Source organism: Macrobrachium rosenbergii, chromosome 12 (assembly GCF_040412425.1).
Source record: "Macrobrachium rosenbergii isolate ZJJX-2024 chromosome 12, ASM4041242v1, whole genome shotgun sequence".
NCBI lineage: Eukaryota > Metazoa > Arthropoda > Malacostraca > Decapoda > Palaemonidae > Macrobrachium > Macrobrachium rosenbergii.
Window position 1 is genome coordinate 7,818,001 of NC_089752.1, and position 24,346 is coordinate 7,842,346.

Sequence of the window (24,346 nt, forward strand, 5' to 3'; positions counted from 1 at the left end):
ATATATATATATATACTGTCGAGACATACACGAAAGCGCTTAGTCAATTCCTTCTTTCATTCCTTCCTCCGGCTCTGCGACAACATAAAATATCGCAAGTTCTATCAAATCAAGAGAAATTAACATTATAAATTTAAATGCTTGCTTAGTTACTCAATTATAGACACAGGCGAAGAAAAGATAGGATGAATGAGGAAGGGTCAATATGTCTATAATAAAACTTGTCGGAATTCTGTGGAGCTAAAACACGGTTGTTTGTGGATTCGAATCCAACTTATTTCGCACCTGGATGCTGGGCTTATATTGGTAAACTTAAAAGTATAGTGTGAAGAAATCGAGAACCTGAATGTTCATGTAATGTATATTTGTAATGTGTAATCATAAATAAACACATATATACATATACAGTATGTATATATATATATATATATATATATATATATATATATATATATATATATATATATATATATATATATATATATAAGTAGGACACCAAGGCCAAAACCCGGAACAGAATACGTTTATACGTTTAAAAAAGATGGCTAATCAAAATAAATAAAAGAATATAATAAAATAAACCAATTTTTGTATTTTGATCTATTTTATTTTATTCATTTATTTATTTTGATTAGCCATCTTTTAAACGTATTTTTATAATTTTTATAGTAATTTTTGCCGTATTATTTTGAATTTTATTATAAGAATTGTAATGTTATTTAAATTTTGTAGGTTGATAACGAGTGAGAGGACTGCTCGAAACATGTCCCAATAAAGTTGTGTAAAATGCTGTTACGGGTTTTGGCCTTGGTGTCCTTATATATATATATATATATATATATATATATATATATATATATATATATATATATATATATATATATATATATATATATATATATATTGTATATATATAATGTATATGTATACATGTATGAATGTATGCATATATGTATGTATGTATTTGACAAAAGAAAAAATTGAAAGGTACACCTCTTCAAAGCAATACAGATTATGATAATCTAGAAAAAAACAAACAAAGTAAAAGTGTTTAGCAATCAGATAATGAGAAAAAGCAGTTCTATTCAAAGTGAGCAACTACCCTTGATATTTTTATCGCTTCCTCGCCTCGTGTGTGCCTTGGTGTCAAGAAGAAGCGGATGCACCAATAAAAGCAATTTTCACAAGCAGCTACTTTGACAACACGACAGCCACGTGTGCTAAGAAAAACAACCTTCTTTTGTTTCAAATAAAAAACAAGTAAGAAATGCGCAGAAGTTTCTTCGGCGCAATCGAGTTTTCTGTAGAACGATAATGCTGTGTAAAACTATCAGCTACGACCTCGCAACGTTCATTTACTCCCCAGATGCGGCGAAGTGAGGGTGCGTCGCAGGCCTCCGGAAAGACCTGCCAGACGCACGAAACCTTAACTTTAAATAAAATAAAAACTACTAAGGCTAGAGGGCTGCAATTTGATATGTTTGATAATTGAAGGGTGGATGATCAACATACCAATTTGCAGCCCTCTAGCCTCAGTAGTTTTTAAGATCTGAGGGAGGACAGAAAAAGTGCGGACGGACAGACAAAGCAGTCACAATAGTTTTCTTTTACTGAAAACTAAAAAGCAGCATTCACCCGGCCGGGACTCTACTAAAGGAAAGGAAACAAGCCCCTCTATTAACAAAAATAAAGGTGAAAAAAAGGATGCCTTTAAACTCCTCTCTACAATACACGTCAAAGGCAAAAACAGTCGACCTTAGCCCCTTATGAAAAACTTGTGACTTCCTGACTTTATCCCGGTCTTTTCTACTGCTAAGACCATTAAACAGGTAACCTTAGCCTTAGCCCACCCACTACTAAAAGCAAAGGCTAAAGTAAACTAAACTTTTTAGGCCCTAATCCACAACAGAGGCCCTTTACAATAGCAAAGACAATGAGCGCCATTAGGAAACTTTAAAGTAGGTCTAGGACGTAAACACCTAGCAACCTACTACTAACATTCCTCAGCATTAGGCCTATTTATGCGCCTTTCCTTATGCTTTCAACCACAAATAAAAAAAAAACTCTAGATTAAAAATTTCTTTCTAAGTATTAAAGGAAGAATAACAATATCAAGCTTTTTGTTGCAAGTATGCATGTCACATTTTCCGTTTGAGAGAATACTATCAAATCCAGTAATTTCATTTTCAAAGCAACAACGGCAAATTCCACTGCTTCATTTCGGGACCTGAGAGGATAATGAATTACGTCAGTTGATCAGTATGCAGGAGAAACATTTGAATATCCCTATTTATTAACTTTCTGACTCATTACCTTCAATTATTTTCTTTCTGGTATGAGGGAGTCCAAGGCTTTATTAACTGTCAAAAGCATTTGTTTAAAGAGTTGACCAATGGGTTAATACCATCGCCTTGTAGAACACCACGCGTGCAAGCGGCAGTGTGCTACCATGAGGCCCAAGAGCCAATACAGAGCAAGAGATATGTTCATTGGTCAACTTTTATATGGAACTGTAAATTCTCAGAAGAAAAATATCTTCTCACAACTTTATACAAGAATTTTGAAACTTCATGGAGTTACAAGAGACCGATATTTAAAATGAGAGAGAGAGAGAGAGAGAGAGAGAGAGAGAGAGAGAGAGAAATACGTCCCGAATATCAAGGGAATGATAAAAATACATATCGATTTTAACTTAAGCACCCGAAATAAAAGCCAGGCCCTTATTATTTGGGCAACATTCTCCAACACTAATCAATAAACGAAGTATCGCAGCCACCTTTCTCAGGGCTTTTTATCACTTCACGAAGGGTACATGACCGTAATCACGTTTAATTGGCCCAGTCTCCAGAGAAGTCTGGAATAAACCCTGAGACACAAATATCTCACTCTGTACCGAATAAGAATGACACAGTGACTTAGACGTTACAACTTGTCACCCTTATTCTTGGTCCCTAAATACACTTCCTCCTCCCCCTCCCTCACCCCCTGGCTCCCTTCCTTCCAATCGGATCCCTCTTCCTCTTTTCCTCGTCACGTGTCAATCGGCTTGACAGTCAGTGGCTCCAACTAGTGATTAAAACAGCAATTACGCTCAAGATGGCTGACCCGCTCTGATCCGAAACTACCGACAGGTTTAATTAATAGAGGGTCATTTGGATGGTCCACTGAGCCCAGGACATGCAGGGGAGGGCTCTCGGATACGAATTACAGCGACGAGAACGTTCATTTTATTTCCTAAGATGGTTTACGGAAGCGCGGCTCTCCCCATAATCTCCTTGCACATCGCAATCAATAAACAACAGAACTGGCCGCCTCGCTGAGTAGTTTTTATTTTTCCAAGAATGCGACACAGCACAGCTGATCCTTGAACTTAATGATAGGGCAACACAGAAACCTCAAATAGGCTCAACTTGATTTTGTCTACAGCGCAAATTTAAGTGGTGTATTCAACGATGTTATTTTAATCAATCAACCATCAAAAATATCAAAATTACACAAATCACATTATGTGCGACACCAGTAAGCAAATAGCCCCGACTTAATGCAAAAATAAGAATGAACAAATGACACCAAACTTGTTACAGAATGGATGAACAAATGACATTATTCGATAGAGAAAAATTTATCTTAAATTTTTTAAACGATGAAATTCGAATATATAACTTGTATAGTAACTCCCAACGACTTGAAAACAAACTGCTCAAGCATTATGATAGAAGGGATAAAAAACCTAGCTTAATATGCCAAACTTCCCCTTTTAGGTCCTATCACATTATGTAACAGTTATCGTTCCAAACCTTGGATCTGAATATCGTTTGATTACGGAGATGTACTAGATAGACAATGTATCAATAAACTTTAATTTGATGTCTTTCTATTTTTTTTTTTTTTACAAAGTAAGGAGCAAGAGAATGAAATTACAAAAATTTGGTAAATTGCGTGGAAAGGAAAAAACGGGATGGTATGTGTAAAGAAACTGATTACTGAGGCCACAGAAAACACCTAGTATCTACAACACCCAAAGCTTACTGATTCTGGGAAGAGCTGTTGCTGCGTTGATTTATAAGGTTCAATTCAGTTTACTGGGAAAACAGGTTTCATTTTTCTAACCAAAAGTAAGAGCGCAATAGCAACCGAATGAAGTACATGGCTAAAAATATAAGAAGTAATGGTAGAGAATAAACCCGAAAATGGGGTTATATGCAAAAAGGAAATAAGACAAGAAAAGTAAAGAGGAAAAACTTCTCAATCACAGATTAAAAACAAATAGTCAAATATATCGACCAGTCTGCAGACTTCTTGCCTCAATATAGTCAATTATAGTATATGGAATGAGAGGCTTCCTAGCAATATTCAGCAGATGCTTGAACACAACTTCTCCCAAAATAAGAACTAGGCTTTGAACCTAAACCTTAAGCATCTGCAAGTCGCTTCTTTTACTCTGGTGCCGTAAATATGTACTATCCAACTTGTTAATCCCAAGCCACAAAACCTACCAATTCCTAAAACATCAAAGTCAGTTGTTCTGGATTCTACCACGAGAACATCCAAAGAGGAACACTTGAAGGAGTTTTTGTGTTTTTAAGTTGGTCTCCAAATACTTGCCTCTCCTGTTACAATTCTTTCTGTAATCTGGTCCCTAGCTATAGTTACTTGACCTCTACAAATTGTTAATGCTAAATGTGGACCATCGATTCCCTTTCCCACTTTAAGCGAAATTCCCAAAAGGTTCGTGACTCATAGTTGGGAGCTCCCATCCCCAAAACAATTCTTCTAGACACTAACTCTCTCCTTACTTTCTGTTTAGACCTCGTAAATGGCCCTCTTTAAGCGAATGACTTCATATTTAACACATAAATAAATAAAATCATTCTTAATAAATCAATCAAATTAATTCATCTCAACGTTTCGAAAAAAAAAACGGGCATCCAGATTTCCGTTCTGCCTTTATGTTCCTACGCGTTCTTAAATGTCCTAAGGACTTCCCTTAGTACTGACTCAATATTAAAACATCGTTATTATTCCTCTCATTAAATAAGTGAGAATGTTACATGTTAATTTGTTTACCAATCTCCGTTCTTCCACATATGCAAAAAAGGATTAAGAATATTAAACCTTCCAATCAAAATCACAAATTACAACTTGTAGCTGTGCCTTTCGTGGTGCCTCGAGACTAAATTCATCAGACAACTTTTCCCATACTAACTATTCAATTCAAAACTTTTGTTTTTTGTTCTCTCTCTCTCTCTCTCTCTCTCTCTCTCTCTCTCTCTCTCTCTCTCTCTCTCTCTCTCTCTCTCTCTCTCTCTCTACTTGATTCAAATTAAAAAATCGGTTTATGTCATTAGAGAAACATAATTCAGAAAGCAAAACAATGTCATATACTGTAACTAATTCGGTAGTCTCACTTCTTTGTTAATAAAACATCGCTAACTGTCAATCACTTCCATGTTATTCTGCAAAGATTTATCCTGTTTACACATACAGGGATATACAACATAATAAAAATATGAACACCATACAGTATATTAATGGGTAATTAGCACGGGAAGACAACTTCAGAAGATTCCATTTTCTTATCCTTCCTTATTCAAAACCTCAAAATGAATTAGTTTACTCTTTCTTTCCCTCTGCAAGGTTTTTCTTCTTTTTAAATTGAACTGTACAGTGAAGAAACCGAAAATGGCGCTATTAGCCAAAACAGAATAAAGGCGTTGTATTTGTGATGGAACATAGCGTACCAACAGAAAATAAAATTAAGAACATATATATATACAAGTAAATAAAAATTAAAGGTAGCAGTAACCCTACTCTTAATATGGAAACTAGAGAATATGACTCGACAAATTATGAATAACTCACAAAGAGATAGAAGCCATGGCACCCACGATGACTTACAAAATTTTAAAACAATGGATAATAATTATGGCAAACCGTCATGCATTCTGGCTGACTTAATATTTCCTATTACGAGAACAGATATACAAAATACACTGCCTGCAGAGAACCCAGTCTCAAGAAAGTAATTGCATGCATTCATTTATTACATATATATAAAAGTATCCATCTCAGTGCATGAACGTCTCGGAGGTGATGTTTAACTGAATTAACAAACAAAAAACAAAAAAAAAAAAAAGAAACGGCTTCGGATTCTGATATTAAATTTTAATATTTTCTTCGAGTACATTTTCCTAACTTTCCGTGGAACACATGCAAAAAAGAAAAATGCTGTATCCGTCATACGTTAACATTCTGCATTCATGCACGGTTAGCTTATACACCGAAAATAGTTCTGTAATACAATACGACCATCATAATTTGATTTTTATAATCATGAGAGAGAGAGAGAGAGAGAGAGAGAGAGAGAATGATCTTACTGGCGTGAGGAGTGCAAGTCGAGAAAACTGAGTGATTTATTAAAGTTAACACAGAGAGAGAGAGAGAGAGAAGGCGCAAGCAAAACCAATGTAAATGGATCTGGAAATATAACCAAGAAAATACATTCCGATACATGCCAATATAAATCGTAATTCATCAAATCCTCTGAAAAATAAAAAAAGAAAGAAAAAAAAGGACCTACTCGAAAAGAAGTGCTATACAATTGATGAGTCTCCCTCGTCGTCATCCCATTTTCGAACGGGTGACGCTTTTCAGGGAGAACTAAGGTAATTTCCACTGAGCCGGCGACAGTTATTCAATGCGCTGGTGACAGGTCCATCGCCGAGCTGACAGGGGCCCCGTGACGCCCCTGTTTTACCAACCAGTTAAACCTTAATTGCGGATGGAATTGAGCTAATTATACGACGAAATGCTCTCTTTTGTTTCTGACTTCCCACGTGGAGGGATATTTTACCCTAATAAAGAAGGGGAAGACGACGCAGGCGTTTCCACGCTTTGTGTTTTCCTTTGCTTTTTTTCTATATTCGATTACTTTTATACTATGTTAAAATCTTAAACTACTAATAAGCAAACAGTTAAAAATATACAACAGAACGATCAGAGATATCAGTACCAAGTTCAAGAGCGTATAAGAGACTAGTTGATGATGCTTTTTTTTTATTGGCATTGAAGCAACTTGTACCAATGCATCATTATTTTCTAATCCCACAAAAGACAGTCTTTTCTAAATATCTCATCTTATCCATCAACACTTTAATTTTATGCTTATATGTGGTAAAGATATATGAATGGAAGTATTTTTACACAATATTTTTACAGTTAAGTGAAGACATTCAATGGTTTCTGGGCGAAACATGACTGTAAATTGTCCTGGCTTTTAACGATAAAACTGTGTATACAGATTGTTTCATACACTTAGGATATTTTCAAAATCTGGGCCAACCAGTTTCGCGCAAACGAGGTGGAACTGTATGTATCTACTGTATAAGCCTGATTTAAAACAAGATTAAATTTTAGCGGGCTTGGGGAAATTCTAAATGTCTGGGATAAGGTTTCACACGCAATCTGAATTACAACCAACTTTTCCTTAACGAAAACTAAATTGCCTCGTAACCGGGACATAAATACACGTAGGAAATGGTGATCGAAATATAAGTCCAAACAGAGAACTCGAAAGCGCATGCCAAGTCCTTTTTAATAACGGATACTGGAATAAAGACGCCAGCATGGTCATTAGAACTATGACGAGCCGATGGTATAACAAAGTAACCTGGACCCTAGACTCCTAACGGTGAAGAGAGTTTCAAGCTCTTCTTCAGGAACTCATGCACAGAAATTACCGCCAGGATGAAGACAATCTTAAACTACAGCTCACAGGAATAACATTCCTACAAGCCTTGGCCATCACGTAAAGATAATTATTTCCTAGACTTACAAGAAACATGCACACACACACACACACACACAATACCTCTCCATGTGGAGCAACTCAACTCCCCTTACTGAGTGAAGGCTTGATTCCTGTGGCCTCAAGTGAAATGCCTGAGCTTTTAAATAAGTATGACGTCTACTCTTCTTTAACAAGAGGAATTTGTTTCTGGTGATAGAAATTCATTTCTCGCTATAATGTGTGTTTTTTTTTTTTTTTTTTTAGCCGATAGGTAAGATGGGTGAAAGAAGAGTGAGGGCAGTTAGCTAGCTAACCATGGTAGGGAATAGTTTAGAAAGTCAAATATTAGTAAGAGTAATGTCAAGTGTGGTTCGGATTCCACAATAAGCTGTAGGTCCCGTTGCTAGGTAACCAATTGGTTCTTAGCCACGTAAAAATAAATCTAATCCTTCGGGCCAGCCCTAGGAGAGCTGTTAATCAGCTCAGTGGTCTGGTTAAACTAAGATATACTTAACTTTTTCTAAATGGCTATAAAGCCACCTACAGGAGGGAGCTATAAACTGGCAATATAGTACAGACAAACCTACAACGGCGCGATACCTCCCAAGCGATTAAAAAAAGCTGCTAAAATCAACAAAACAATAACCGACCATCACAGCCTATAACAGCACTACATATAAAGCAACAGTGTCAACCCATTAACGTAATAACATACTGCAGGACCACCGCATCCTTCCTTCAACATTGCAGAAGCGGCCTAACACTGGAGCTGCAGTACAAAACCCCACCAATGGGCCATCCACAAGCCTACCAAACAGGTGAAGAAATCTTATCTTTCCAAGTTTCCTATCTCATGCAATAACTTGGTCAACCAATAACGCAAAGGCAATGAAAAATCAACCAGCGGTAGCTTACACATGTTTCTTCAAACCCGTATTGTTTACACAGCGCCTTTACAACCCCTTCATGATCCTTTCCCCCCCTAAAAGATGCGCAAATGTATTTGCAGAACATCTGGACCTTATAATAAAGAAAATTCCACCATAAATATCCTTTGAGCATTTGTTTCACCAATTACTTCCAAGGAAACATTGTACTCACCATACAGAAAAACCAATGCAAAATAAATGGTGCTTATGCAACAAATACATTTAACAAGACAAGTGTTACAATACAGAGGATAAACACAAGGGGAATTTTCACCAGCCTAAAATAATTGTAATAAACACTAGAGCGACTGAGAACTTTTATGGTCATCATGAAATAAATTTGTTATTAGAGCAGAGAGGTTGTATTATATAACACACACACACACACACACACACACATATATATATATATATATATATATATATATGAGCAGTTATCCAAGCCAGGAATACAGAAATTTTAACTAACAGAAATCCATACCGCGGGTGTGAGAGTCCACAGACAATGCAATGATACACTTTACTAAGATGAAGGGGATACTGTGTATAAAATAAAAAAGTTTCACGACATCATTGTGACTATGGAAGATATAAATATCTATACAATATATATATATATATATATATATATATATATATATATATATACGATTTTAATTCCGAAGAGGCATGAAAACCTTTTGATACGAAGTACGCTGGACACTGGTGGCCATCCACTGGGGATCCGAGAAATCTAGAACCAGCATGGTTTACAAATTGAGATTTAGGAAGTATGAAAGCCTCTTAATATGAACTGCATTGGACGCAACTGCATGCCACTGAAAACGAAGGATTAATGAAGATGCAACCTGAGCTTTGAAATTTTTTGTTTAATTTTTATTTAGTATTCGTGTTTTTCATCAATCTTCTGGCTGCATCTGCTTACATATTGTAGTGTACCTCCACTGTAGAGCTAGTGTAGCCCTGATAACAGCCATCGGTTAATGGCTAAAACAGCCGTCAGATTTGAACAAATTAAAGTAACAGAGTAGGGGTTCATGTTTGTTCCTTGAAGATAAGAGGCAATACTGAAAACTGTTAGGTGTTCCTAGAGAGTATGGGGGCCAGACACCGAAACCAAAATTCAACCCCAAAAAAAGGGAAAATGACTAGTACCCATTTCAGAAAAAAATGTACTGTGCCTCTCTTACCCAAAGCAGTAAATTATTTACCTGGTGGTTAGAAAACTATTGTGGGAAGCAACCAGGGTGGAAAAAAAGGCTTGCAATCAGCAACGTCACCCCAAAACAGCCATACCCAAGAACTTCAAAAAGGGTATGGCTGAAAAAAAAAAAAGATACATACATATGTTTCTGTATGCGATGCCATACAGAATCCCCCCACGTCCTCGAAATCAACAGCGTTTCATGAGGATTACGAAGAAATCCCTTGAGACGCGTAAACCAGTCAACATAATGACTAAAAATACAATTTGTGAGGATAAAACTGAGATACTGGCGGAGAAATGAGTATTTAAATGCAGTATGTTGTCATCGTTAAAAAGATTTAAAGCAATAATAATCAAGATTAATAAAAAAAATCCAGTCAGGACTAAAGACTTGTGAAGGTCGCCGTCATGAAACAGAGGGCAAAATGACAAAAGCATATTACAAATTTACATATTACATTCACTGTCATCAGCAACGACATCTGTCAGGAATACCAAAGGAATACGGAAATATATCCGCCTTGGTGACTCCAGAAGGTACGGAGTGAGTCTCTCGAGATGTGACTGCTAGCTAGTCCCAAGCCCTTTCCCACTCCCGTTGCTACTCACCACAGCTGACTAACCATGACAAATAATTCATTTCTTTGATAAACTGTGGTACAAAAGGTTTTATTAACGAGCATGCTCATCCGACCATCCTCGGCCAAAATTTGAACCCGGTCCCCTCGCTTGGCTACAAGCATAATGGACGTGAAAGCATACTCTTCATAATCAAGAATCTTCTATTATTGATATGAATACAGCAAGCTATTACGAAGTAAGTGACATTTAACAATCAGGCTGAAAATCCAAAACAAATATCATGTAATGCGCAGAAAAATTATACAACTGCATTAAGTGTTAGCACACTAGTTTGATTCTCAAACCACGCGATAAGTTAGTCCCTGCAGAACATAAATTATAATTACTTACTGTTCCGGAATGTAAACAACTGACTAAGCCAAGTTTTAAAACGCTGGACCGAAATTTACACAAATAAAAAAGTAGACAGAAATTTACATACTTAAATTTGCTTTAATGACTGACTAGACTAAAATATCAACAAATAACTACGGTAATTTTTTTTTTTAAATATATATAACCAGACCGAAACGTAAACATATAAAATGACAAACCATAGACTACATCAATTTCATCTAGCACCATCTACCTCTTCATTTTCATCTGTGAATTAAAATATGACCATAACGACCAACAAGATTCCCGTTAAGGGTGAGGGCATTAGACCTTGCGTAACGGAACATTGTTTTTGGAACAGGCACGTCAATATTTCCGGGCCAGCTGTACGTCAAAAAGAGATCTGCGAAGGACAGCGATGATACGAAAATCGACCCAGGAGCACGTGTCCTGTCAGCTGCTGTAACCATAGGTGTCACCTCAACCTTTAAAGACTGATATTAAAGGTTAAATAAACGAGCGACAAACAAACGTATATAGAATCTCGATCGCCACGGATGTTTTTCTATGACATGAACACACAAAAGGACCCATTTTTTTTTTCTTTTTAATGTGGAGCTTTCCCCTCGAGAAAGGAACAATTTCTTCCTACGGCCCAGACCTTTTTTTTTTAATGCTGTCCACAAATCATTTAAAGTTTTCCGAGTACTGTATAACTGCTATCGAATATACTGTTCCCAAAGTGTGTACATAAATATAACCGTACATCCGCTTTGAGATAAAAACCTTTCCTTCATCCCCAAAATAATAAAGACAAGCTAAATTGTATATAAATACAAGTTTTTGCACTGAAACCTGTTTCTCATTATCTGTACACTTACGAAGTAAATGAATACACACAAACAAGGAACAAATCCTACCTCTGAGTTTGCAAAATTTTTGCCCTCTTGAGTGATAAAATGCCTACCCTCCAGTGGCAAGCAAGTTCACTAGACTGGAAAATAAGGAAAGTGAAAGTTTCCTGATACAGAGGTACTTGGGTTTGGAACAGCTCAAAGCAACAGATCCCCTTGGCATATCTTGGCAAAGAAGGCAAGACCAAAGAGCTCCCCCCCCCCTCCCCCCCCCACCAAAAACAACCAACAGTAAAATTTAGATACCTGAATGTCAGGCAAAACGTGAGCAACTCCCAAATTTGCAACCTTTAAACTTGGAACGAGAAACAACCACGGCAGTATGAATTCGTGGTTTTCAGTTGAAAGCGTTTCACTTAAATTTATCAAGTCAGTTGGCAATTGAACCGCCACTGAAAAAGAAAATCATAATTAACACAGTCGTGAAAATTTCTTCACGTGAAAATCGAAGTTGTTGAGGTGGCTCAGGATGAAAGGCATTAAGAGGAATATCACCAGAACACACTATTTAACTTTAAAGAGAACATAAATGTGCTTTGTCCTTATGCTTGGGTAAGAGTTTGTGAAACATCCAAGTTGCTATGAAACTTAGAATGATCAAGACTCCAAAGGAATTGTGACGTACCCTGAGTACAGTGGTTCTTGAGAAGTTACACATACTGAACTCTATTGTTCTTTAAGATCTGAAAGAAATATCAAATATACTTGTGAATTTCCGAAAAGAATATAATGGGCAAAGACCAATGTAACTTATAAACATGGGAAAATTTTCTAGTTATAGTAAAATCAATTTGGATTTCTTTTGTCCGTCATTTGTATTGTCTCAGAATACACGGCAAAATAAATACATTGTATTTTTCCTTCAACCACAGTGCAACTCTCGTTAAAGGAACTGAACGAAGTTAATTAACATGAATCCACGCCAAACTATAGACATATTCCATGCTTCCACTACGTGGTAGTGGTGATAAAACAGAATCATGAGGTTTGAAATCTACTTTTAACATGGGATACTCCAGCATGAAAAACACATCCAAACCCTTTTTGAACACGCATTACCCTACAATCAATGCGATAAGCGGTACTTTTCAAATCCTCTACAGATATTTCTAAACATTAAACAATAAAACAAATATCCTGATGAATCGTGAAATGGAGCTGGCAATGTTTTCCCTATCTGCTTTAGAGGCTTCTGCTTCAGGCCTTGACCAAACCTATATACATTTTATATCATTCCCAAGTGAATGTCTCTCTCTCTCTCTCTCTCTCTCTCTCTCTCTCTCTCTCTCTCTCTCTCTCTCTCTCTCTCTACCTGCCTCCCATGTTGTTTCGACCACCGCTGTGCAACCAAGGCGGCATCTTTATCATCACTGAGTTCTTCCAACAACTGTCCCATGTGAGCTGTAAAGAGGACTTAGCAATGTTTCTTTACTACTATTTACTAAACAAGGAGACTTTTCAACTTAAAGTCTTGACCAGGCCTACACATTTTCACACACAGAAATCTCTACTTCCTCTGTTCCCCCTGATGCTTCGAAAGATCTGTACAGCCTAGACGTGTTTCATATCTTTACCATCACCAATTTCGCTTCAAACTATCATTTATAAAAGGCAGTTGTGAAAAATTGCCCCCACATTTATGTTTCTTCTTTGGGAACTTTTCGCTTCACATTCCTCAGACTACGTGCTGTCCCATCTACAGTAGTACATGCTACTCTCCCATTTATTAATAACCATATATCAATCTCCTTGCTCTATCTTCCACACCTCTGAAACCCCAAAGTTGACTGGTCTTCCTTCGATTACGGCTGTGAGTAGGCTGTTTTACCGTCACCATTATCACACCTTGACTCATTCTTTTTATTTGACCGTTCTCATATTTCTATCTTCACTTTTATCATTCGTGCGCCTATTCTCAATCTGTACATCGCTCATGCAACACCAACCAACTTCCCGTCTATCGATTTAACAATAACTCGACCCCACGAGACACTGCACTCTCAGAATGCCAGCTTCATTTCAAAAACAGAATCAAAATATTTGCTGTTATGTTTTAAATCAGAAATGTGTAATACGATTCGTCATCCAGCTACGTCAGGTTGTACCAACCCCTGAAAAATAACAATCTCCTGTGATATAAACAATATAAAAATATGAAAATGTTCAGCATGAACAAATTACATCATACAACGGTAATAAAACCCAGTTTGCTTGAAAAATATCAGAAGGACCAGAGTGAACATTCTTGGCAGGATTTATTAACCTACAAACAAGTCATCACAACATACAAACAGCATAGTAAAAAAAAAAAAAAAAAAAACGTAAATAAACTGACTTGCGGGGAAGCTGTCGGATAGAATGAAAAACAAAAAAACAAAAAAAAAAAAAAGCTGCTCGGGATGGTTCACTGTTATTTTTAAAAGCCAAGAAATTATCTAAATAAAACAAGTATTCGTGAATTGGAAACTTCAACTGATATGAAGAATAATGGCTACCAAAAGTCAGACTTATAAAATATGATTGCGTTACGGAAAATTAATTACAATATAAATAAAAAACAAGACATACACGCATATATATATATATATATATATATATATACAAATACAACAGGCTTTTGCTGAAATGCCTTAATAGCTCCACCAAATCTGATGTAACACGTATACTGATCGATAGATCAGTATCTATATATATATATATATATATATATATATCTATATATATATATATATATATATATATTTCAATAGTTTCACACCCAGGGTAAATGGAAGGAAATTTCGTATAAGTAATGTCTGTAAAAAATATTTTTTTTTACTGGACATCTCGTACTATTGTGCAATTTCCTTCCATATAGCCTATTTACATACGTCAAATTCCATGCTCTAAATATACCTCTTATCTCGTTAATTACTATTGGGAAACAAATTTAACTACTCAAATAATTCATATGCCAGCCCTAACCACGTAGAAATAGAAACACTATGCAACCACAACAGTATGTAACAATCCCACCCGAATGTTCAATAAAGTTAACTTCCTACTCTTATCCTCACTGACAAACCTTTATTTATACAAACAGATGCTTTGGGGTCAAGGCAGCCCCGCAAGGTAACAAAATGGTTAAAACCAACCATTCATCAGAAAGCCTTGTCTGTTTGTACGAAAAAATCTGCAGTAACAAGCAGAAACCCGCTGTCAAATTTCCCCTATTCTCCACTAAATGCAAAAGGAAATGTCACACAACGAATCTAACTGGTTCATTTAAGCAAATATTACATTTGCTCTAAATTACGAATTACTCGGATACCTTGGCAAGATTTCTTTTACCATAAAATTAATACATTAATCACGTCCAATGCCTTTACGTGGAACGAAACAAGAAACTGTTCACTTTAAGAAATATTGACCACACACAACTAGCAAACAGCATTAAGCTAGCAGATGAATTTGCGAGAGTTTCACTAACCTGATACCATATTGTAAACCCTTAATATGGCAAACGTGGCATTCTTATCCTATGGTATGTTCTATAGCCTAATTCCAAATGCCCTGCCTCCTAACAAGTATTTCTCCTCAAAATATAAAAACAGTTTTATGCATCACACTCCAGGTTTAATCGTTCAACTTTTATACGCATCATAAAGTAATCTAAAATTTCACATGCAGCTGTAACAGCAATTTATCTAAAGCTATAACAAGTAATCAATACCAGCAACACTACTGGAGGTCTTGATCTGTCAAGACACCCCTTAAAAAACTGGAGTACTCTTTCAACAATGCAAAATGATCACCCAAAGAAAACGTACTAGGAACCACTCCAAACCTCACCTTAACTATTGGAAAATTTTTCTTCGCGTAGCTCTCAAGCTGAATTTGGACAAATCGTCAAATACAGAGGGTCATTTATCTACGGAATTTACAATGACATAACTCTGGTTTTAAAAGATCTTTATATAAACTGCACAGCCAACAAAATTTCGTAATAGACGGATATAAAACGTTGGTGGAAGTCCACAAAATTTTCCTTGAAACTCATCGTATTTTCCGAGTCGAATTTACCTACTGAATTCAATGGTATTCATCTCTATTTTTAAAGCATTATAATCTAATGCACAAAATTGTTATCCATGTAAATAGCAAACTGGACCACAGTGAGTATAACCTGTCACCAGGCAACTTATGATTGCATGTGTCACATGCCTGCCTTTATTAACGTAAAAATACAATTTACGAAATTTTAAGACAAAAGTAAATATTGTTCGCAAGCGTAGCCAGGTACTACGTAACCCATGGAGTTTGTTCTTGTTTTTGCTTTTCCAAGTCCGTGGAGAGAGAGAGAGAGAGAGAGAGAGAGAGAGAGAGAGAGAGAGAGACGAGTACTAAGGTAAACCGGAGGAGGAGAGGGGCACGAGGGTAGTGTGTGTTCCAAGGGATTGTCTGCCGTCAACATTGAGGTTTTATCTCCGAAATGGTCGTGGAGTGTTGAACTGAAAGCTGTAGCAGTTCAGCAAATTGGCAAGGAACTCCACGCTCTACTAGCCTCGGCACGGACTCGCTGTAGCCATCTCGAAGCCTGCAGACGTTATAAGACTGTTCACTGTTTTGCTCTACGGTAAGGGCATAATTGTGTTAACTTCTTGGGCCGCCGGATGTTGCAGAGGCAGGTTGCACGCCGGGACGGATGTGAAGTGTTCATCACAGCAGCTACGGTAACCGAGGAGCGATAAGGTATTCCTCTCAGGAAAAGGTGCTAATTATATTCATGTTAACGTTATATGACTGGTCAACTTCGTGCTCCAAGTTTGTATACATAATTATCATCTGTCAGCGAGGGTTATGGTGCAAGTGCTGTGTGTCATTCCACGGAAATAACTACTGGTGAGATGTGCCGGTGGAACTGTTTGGGCCTGAAGTGTTGGTTTCGTAATGTGGATGGTTTTATAAATCTTCACACTGGAAATCCTATAATTTTTTGTTTTTCGTTTTATACTCTTTTATAAATATCTTAAATCTGACTGCAAGTCTTTGTTCCAAACTCTTCCTGTTTTTGAGAATCTAAACACGTCAATGTCTGGTTCTAGTTGATTATTATAAAGAACCTTTCGTTACACATGCTAATTAGCCTATACTATATATACCGGTAATTCAATGTTATCTTATATGGCTGAAACTAGTTCATCTACCCTCTATGAAAAGAATTAAAACCAAATTTCCATGTATTCCTTCAAGGTTATATTTTATACCTTCCTTTCGCATGGTGAGTAATTCTGCACAGGTGGAATGACCTCAAAAAGTAGGATGAGAGCAGCATTTCCTTCTACTTTTATCTTCTGCTTCTTTGGCCAATCATCATTACGATTATTATTACCGGTAGTAGTGGACGCGGTGAAGAGTGTAATACGGTTTCTTGCAGCCACCTCCCAATCCCATGTGGTCTAGTGGCTAGGATACCTGGCTTTCACCCAGGAGGCCCGGGTTCGATTCCCGGCATGGGAAGAAATTTTGTCAAGAATTGGTGCCAAATCTTTCCTTCAACCGTTTTCGCCTCACTTAGCTGGAATATTTTTGGAATAAATCTTTCCTTCAACCGTTTTCGCCTCACTTAGCTAGAATATTTTTGGAATTATTTTTAAAAATGGAAGCACCACTTGCGCAGTGAGCAATGGGCTGGAAAGACAGGGCAAGTTCTTTGTTCATTAACATGTGGATTATTTCTTTGGCGTTTGTTTACTTGCTAATTTGTTTTACCACTACTTTTATTATCAGTATACAAATAAATTTCAATTTATAACGAAAATATACAATAGGCATACGAAAATTTGCTGTGCGTGCGTGTGCATGCATGCATACATACATTAATATAATATATATATATATATATACATATATATATATATATATATATACATAGATACACAAATACATAGATACATATAGCCTATACATTATACATATATTATATATATCATCTTTGATATTTTTTTTAAATTTACCATTCATTTTACTGTTTCAACACATTTTAAAATTAGATTTCCATAAGAATAAGCCAATCTAATATACAAGCAAGATACACACATAAATACATATCAAACAATCGGAACTTCTTTCACTCCAATGTCTACGCACAACAGTTCATTGACAGAAATTGTTAAAGATCAGCAATTTCACATAGTATTACACCTAATCTCTTTATTCCCTTAAAAACCAACCATTGTTCTCACTTCCATAACACTGGCAAGATTACAATAGTTGACATGCTATATGCTATATACACTATATATTCATAACACTATCATCAGTATGTTCATAATGACAAAACAGCACTAATCATGATTACTTACTCAATAAAGTAATAAATAACCAATGCGATTTAAATGCACTATTGTCAATAAGGTACTCAGAATTTCCTTGAGGGCTTGCATTTGGTCGCGTTAATTCAACTGCTGTTCACTTCAATCAGTTCGCCACAGAAAAGGATGTAAGACTCTATCTGACAACTCGGATTGAAGGGTAATTCACTGACCAAGATGTCAGTCTAAAATCAAAAGATATACTGTACTTTCAATAGTTAGGTCTCTAAACAAACATTTTTAAAGTAATTTGCACTTTCCCTAGGAAAACATACCAGAGCTTTTTGTGTTAGAGTATACATCAGCACGAGCTGGAATCGATAGTTAACTGGGTGAGTGGAGGAAACCCGCCCTCTCCACCTGCCATCATCAAACACTTTTCCTTTGGTTTCAGGAGCTACGAGTATGTGGGGTGGTTGAGTTTGTATATGATAAAAAGTTCTGGTTTATATACCTTGGAAAAATAAGAATTACTTTAAAAATTTCTTATTTGTTCTTATGGAAATACAAACCAGTGTATTTTCTGTAGGAGACTCCTTAGGTGGGAGGATATTCTCTTACCTGACTGGCAAGTTGAATCTTCACCCAGAAATGCCATGCTCCAGGTCACAATTGTGAGCGGAGGAGTTATGACTCATAAAATCTTGACATTGCTATACATCAGGTGAAGGCTCTACTTCTCATGTACAATGTACGGGCTCATCCTAATGCAACCCAGTTGGCTGGTGACAAAGGTCGTATTACGGTCATTTATTTGCCTCCTAATATGACTGCATTCCTAACAAATGTACCAAGGTGCTATTGTTGCAACAAAACAGCTAAACAGGGGAAGTTCCTGAAAAGGTGATGGTAGTGCTCAAGAGCAAGAAGGAAAAGGAGCAAGGCTTGGTTATGCAGGGAAGATGGACACTGGAGAATATTCTAATGTATTCAGTGAAGTCCGCCATCTACAACTTCAAAGATGTTGGAAGAAAGTTACCATACAGACCCTTGAACACAATTGGAACTGTATCCTGAAAGGAGAAGAGGGCATGATGGACTTCCAGGGGTTAAAAGTTGATGACTTCAGTCTCCAACTCGTGAAGGAAGGTGACAACATTCCCAAGGATGACATACGAGTGTGGCTGGATGACGATGGTGGCAACCCTGGCTTCCAACTTACGTCTGGTAACAAGATAGCTGTTGCAGTCACTACTGGTAACAAGAAAGTCCCTGAAGAAGATGATGACAACAGGGACCAGGCTGTTTCACAACGAGCGCCTTCATACAACCATGTGCACATGGTCTTCAATATGTTTCTTGAGATCATGGAGAACCCCAACATCAACCCTGATGTTTTGGCAAAATATCACTGTAAAGCAGAATTGTAGTTTGTATCAGCAAAGTAGCCTTGACAGTTTCTTCATATCCCCAACTCTTGTGCACTCAAGCTCATCACAATCCACTTCTTTGGCAACTCAGTTCTTCAGCTTTGAAACTCAAGCAAGCACATCTGCAACCTTTACTGATATACAGGATTCCTTCAGCCAAGAATCTGATGTGTCGCTGCCCCACTTTGACCATGACCCTATAGGCACCTCTCCTGGAAGTCACAGGAGGCACAGGAAGCAGATGATGCCAGCCTTGACGAGAAGTTGCACTGATGGAGGGGGAGGAGGTGGTGAAGACCAGTCAACCTCCTCATAAATTTTTAAAATTCTGGCCATTGTAAGCATATGGGAAGCACACACAAGTAAGTGACAGAAAAGTTTGGTATTATTTTCTTTATGTCTGTAGGTTTGCTTTTACTGCGCAAAATGTATTAATGTTGATTGCTTCAGCAAAATACAAAAAGAAAGAGATAGATGTGTTACTGTATAGTGTATTGTACATAGGCTACAGTACATTTACCATTTTGTGTGTTGTGTATAAGAAACAAATAGAAAATTTTTAAAGCAATTTGTATTTTTCTTAACATACAACCCTTAAGGTCTTTACATAGAATTTTGCTTGTGGACGCAAGCTGGACAGCCATTCAACTTTTAAACAAGGTTGTTAACTACTGACAGAAGGGGGAAGCCTCGCCAACTCATTGATCTGCACTCAACTTTGCCTTTTGGCCCAGGTATCAAAACCAAAAGGACTCTAATCCAGTGTCAAGGACCAAGGGATTCTGAGTCTCAGTTACAAATTCCAAGACCAACTCAAGCATATCCAATCCCCTTCCCCTCAAGTGCTTAGCATCAAAGGCCATGAAGCTAACCTACTCTCTTCACCAAGGCTAAGATAAGCAAAGAAAAAAATTCTTAGAATCAGAAAGCTGTCTGACGAGCTTCTCAACAGCTCACACGGCATACAAGCTAGGCTTCTTCAGATGAGAATCGCAATCCACTCAAGGTGGGCAAGACAGTTTGAAACTTCTCAGAAGTATAAAGATAACCATGAAAGATCCCTCACAGGGATGAGAGATCTATTCCCTTCAACTGAAGGACTTGGCCAAAGGGTAGCTCTATCACCCTTAATGGCCAAGACAAAGAGAAGCTTCTCACAGCAAAGAAGGGCGATAAAGCCTGCTACCTGCTGAATAGAAACTGATTGGAGAGATACCCCATCAATTAAACCAACAGCAGAAGACGGTTCATTTCCCCTGGTACACAGCTGCTGAATACTCCACAAATATCCAGATATCTCCTTGTTATGCACCGAAAAACAACCCTCTTGTTTGCAGGAGATGCTTGATAGCCTCCAGGTATGAAGTGCCATCACTTACACTGCCTGGTAATACCCCTCACAGAATGGCTAATGCACAAGGCTGTGCCGTGGGGGGAATCTCTCATAAAATAGAACCAGCAGGTCTAGGAACCACTCAGTGTGTGGCCACTGGGAGCCACCAGAGTCAAACTGAAATTCGGGTACTGATCACCTAACAAATCAGACAAAACCAGAGAGGAAGGTATACACCTATGGGTGCTGGAAAAACGTCCTCCATTTGAACCCACTGTCCAGCACAAATGAGCCGTACCCCAATAACTTCTGTCATACTGGTTAAGGAGAGACCATGGCTGGGACTCCCAATAGCTCGAAGAGTCTTTCCACAATGTCTTCCCAAAGCGCCTTCCAGGAGTACAATACTCACTTCTTCCCACAGGGCAAGGTCTTTCCATGAGCCAGGAACAAACATTCGGAACCAGACCAGAAAGAGGGTGAGGGATGACATGGACTCTAAGGGTAGCCAAACCATATCTGATGGGCATTCGCTACCCATGCTTCCGCTCCATGTCGCTGCCAAGCTTGCACAAAGGCTCGACAGGCACCCACCCCTGGTATCCTCTGTCTTCTACCAAGGTAGAAGTAGTCTGGGACTTCCTCTGACTGAAGAGGAAAGGGCCAGCCTGACCCGAGGGTCAAGCTGCAGTGCCACGCAAAGACCTGAAGGTCTAAGCCATTACCTGGTGAATGAGCTGAAGCCTGTTCACTGCAGCCTCCCCCTCACTCTACCAAAGAGGGGGGGGGGGTGAGGATACCAGAACCAGTCCGTTCCCAAGCGTCAAAGCCAACATGGGATTTACACACCTAGATGTTTGAAACAGCACAGTGTCTCGCACCCCCCAAAAGTTTTCTGTCTAGTGGAGGAGGTGGATAATATCGTTACCTGCAACTGCAAAGTAAGTCTCTTGAGGGCTGCATTCTCCTCAGGTGTACAGAAGCCTGAGGAAAAAAACAAACTTGCATAATGATAGACCCGAAGATCGATCTACGTGACTGTCTGGAATGCTGCTCTGGCAATCAATCCCGGTGCCGTTGCCTCTGCCTGCAATAGGAAGACCCCTCCACACAAACAATCTAGTGACAGACCAGGACACAGCCTAACAGACTGCAATGGTCTCTTTTAAGAGAACCCTGGGTAGCACTTGCAACAGGAGCAGCAGTACCACGGTACCATTAGCGAAAGACCAGGGACAGTACCAATAGCCCATGTAGGTGTCTTACCGGGCCGGTACCAGTACAGCGAGGGTCTAAAGAACCTGGGTAGCAGTTGCACCCATTTACTTAGCAACGGGAGCAACAGTACCACTGGCAAGAGACCAGGGCTGGTACTGAAGGGCCAGGTAGGGGGCCTGATAGGGCCAATATTGGTACACTGGGGGTCGGAAGAACCCTAGGTAGAGGTTACACCCGTATGTTCAGCAACAGGAGCAGAAGTACTGTACTGCGGTATGCCAGTGTTAGACCAGGCTTGGCACCTGTAGCCTGGGTAAGCAGGCTACTGAGAATGGTACTGGTGGTCCAGGTAGGTGGGCTCCCAGGCCTGGTACCAGTGTACTGGGGTTCCAGAGAACCCTGGGTAGCAGTTGCACCCATGCACTAGGCAACAGGAGCAGCAGTACTCATGCTAGAAAAGACCATCAGCCCTCTCTGCAAAAGAAGGACTAGCCACTGGGAGCTCTACAAGACTTCCTGTGGGAGGTCACAGCAACCTTCCTCTTCCTCTACTTAATAGCTTGCAAGAAGGGGAGGAGGAAAAAGAATTCAACAATGAACTCAACCATGAATATAAACACTAGAACGACAATTACAACTTCCTTCTCCTCTTCTTGATTTTGCCGAGCATGCCTTTGGCATTACAGGTAGTCGCCAGGTTACGTCGGGGGGTCCATTCCAACGACGAGCTGTAACCCGGAAAACGACATACCCCAGAATGTCAAAAGAAAGATTTATACAAATGAGAAATAAAGTGATGAACGCCTTACCTTTAATCCTCTGGGTGTACTGTATGGTATTTTACTTACATTTTGGTGTGGTGTGCATCCAAAAACGTCCAAATTTTTACTTTATATTGTTATGTACCTCAGAACATCAGCTGTAACTTGGAACCGATTTTTTAATGAATATATTTGAAAAGCGATGTAAACTCAGAACAACATAACCTGGGAACTGTCTGCAGTGTGTAGAGGAGAACCTCACTCAGAGATGATGTATACAGCAGTTCCTGGGAATTCAATCCTGATGCTGCATGACGGTTTACCAAGGAAGTACGAGCAGTCCTACAACTAGCAGGCACCTTGGCCAGTAAGTCATCCCATGCACAGTCAGGGCATGGCACACTAAGTTAAGGTTAGGTTAGGAAGCAATTAAGAAGTAGGCTACCCCTGCATACCTGTTGGAATGTCTTTAGTTTGCTTTTAAGGAGGCACAGTCCCTGGATAGGTAGAAAAAAAAAAGTTAAGTATATCTTAGTTTAACAGACCACTGAGCTGATTAACAGCTCTCTAGGAGCTGGCCGAAGGATTAGATTTATTTTTACGTGGCTAGAACCAACTGGTTACCTAACAGCAGGACCTACAGTTTACTGTGGAATCCGAACCACATTATAGCGGAAATGAATTTCTATCACCAGAAACAAATTCCTCTTGTTCTTCACTGGCCAGTCGGAATCGAACTCACGACCAACAGAGTGGTAGCTGAGAACGGAACCTGCTCACCCAGCGAGGAACTTTGGATAGGTAGAACTAGGCAATAGCTCCGCATGGGGTATCACTTTGGAAATTTATATTTCCTATAGTATTTTTGTTGCTCATCAAGAATTTACCGTTATTTTTTTGTTTGTTGACTGTATTAACCTGTATTTGACCTCAGAAGTTGTATGACGGCCATCCTGGAATGCACAGGGTTATAAGGGAGCTTTGGTAAAGAGTGCCGTTTCCTTCACCGGGGGCTACCCCCCAGCTAAGTAACACGGCCTCCTAGGTTAGGTTAGGTTAGGGTACGTTAGGTTAGTATAGTTCCTTTTATATTACGTTTCCTTAGCCAATCCCTCCTTAAACATATACCTCCTTAATGGCTTGTGCATGAACAGAACCATTCCATAACAACAACATAGCGGTCCGGTCTTTCTCCCAACATTTTCCCCCAGCCAAAACCACTCATTCCCAAGGGTCCCCAACCATATTAGGTAGAGACGAGGTTAACTGACCCACAATAAACAACACCACCTCCTTCATCAGCAACACTAAAAGTATATGAAGACTCAGTTTCCAAAGTAATAGTCCGTGCAGAGTTTTGGCTTAGATTTATCCCTAGATATAACATCAGCAGCAACTTCTTTTATGCTTTTAACCAGAGTAAAATAAAAAGTCCACCTACATAAGACATGGGGTAGGCCCATTTCTTAAGTGAAGAATAGGCCACAATAAATCAAAGTAACGACACATGCACTT

General features: G+C 38.5%; 1 long non-coding RNA gene and 1 other non-coding gene across 2 annotated transcripts in view; one reads left to right on the plus strand and one right to left on the minus strand.

Moving 5' to 3' along the window:
* Nucleotides 1-24,346, minus strand: part of LOC136844198 (uncharacterized) — a 571,364-nt gene that overhangs the window by 545,998 nt on the left and 1,020 nt on the right. The gene's annotated exons all lie outside the window — the stretch shown is intronic.
* TRNAE-UUC (transfer RNA glutamic acid (anticodon UUC)) lies at nt 17,224-17,295 on the plus strand. Its single transcript has one exon. It is a non-coding gene; the product is annotated as a tRNA-Glu (tRNA).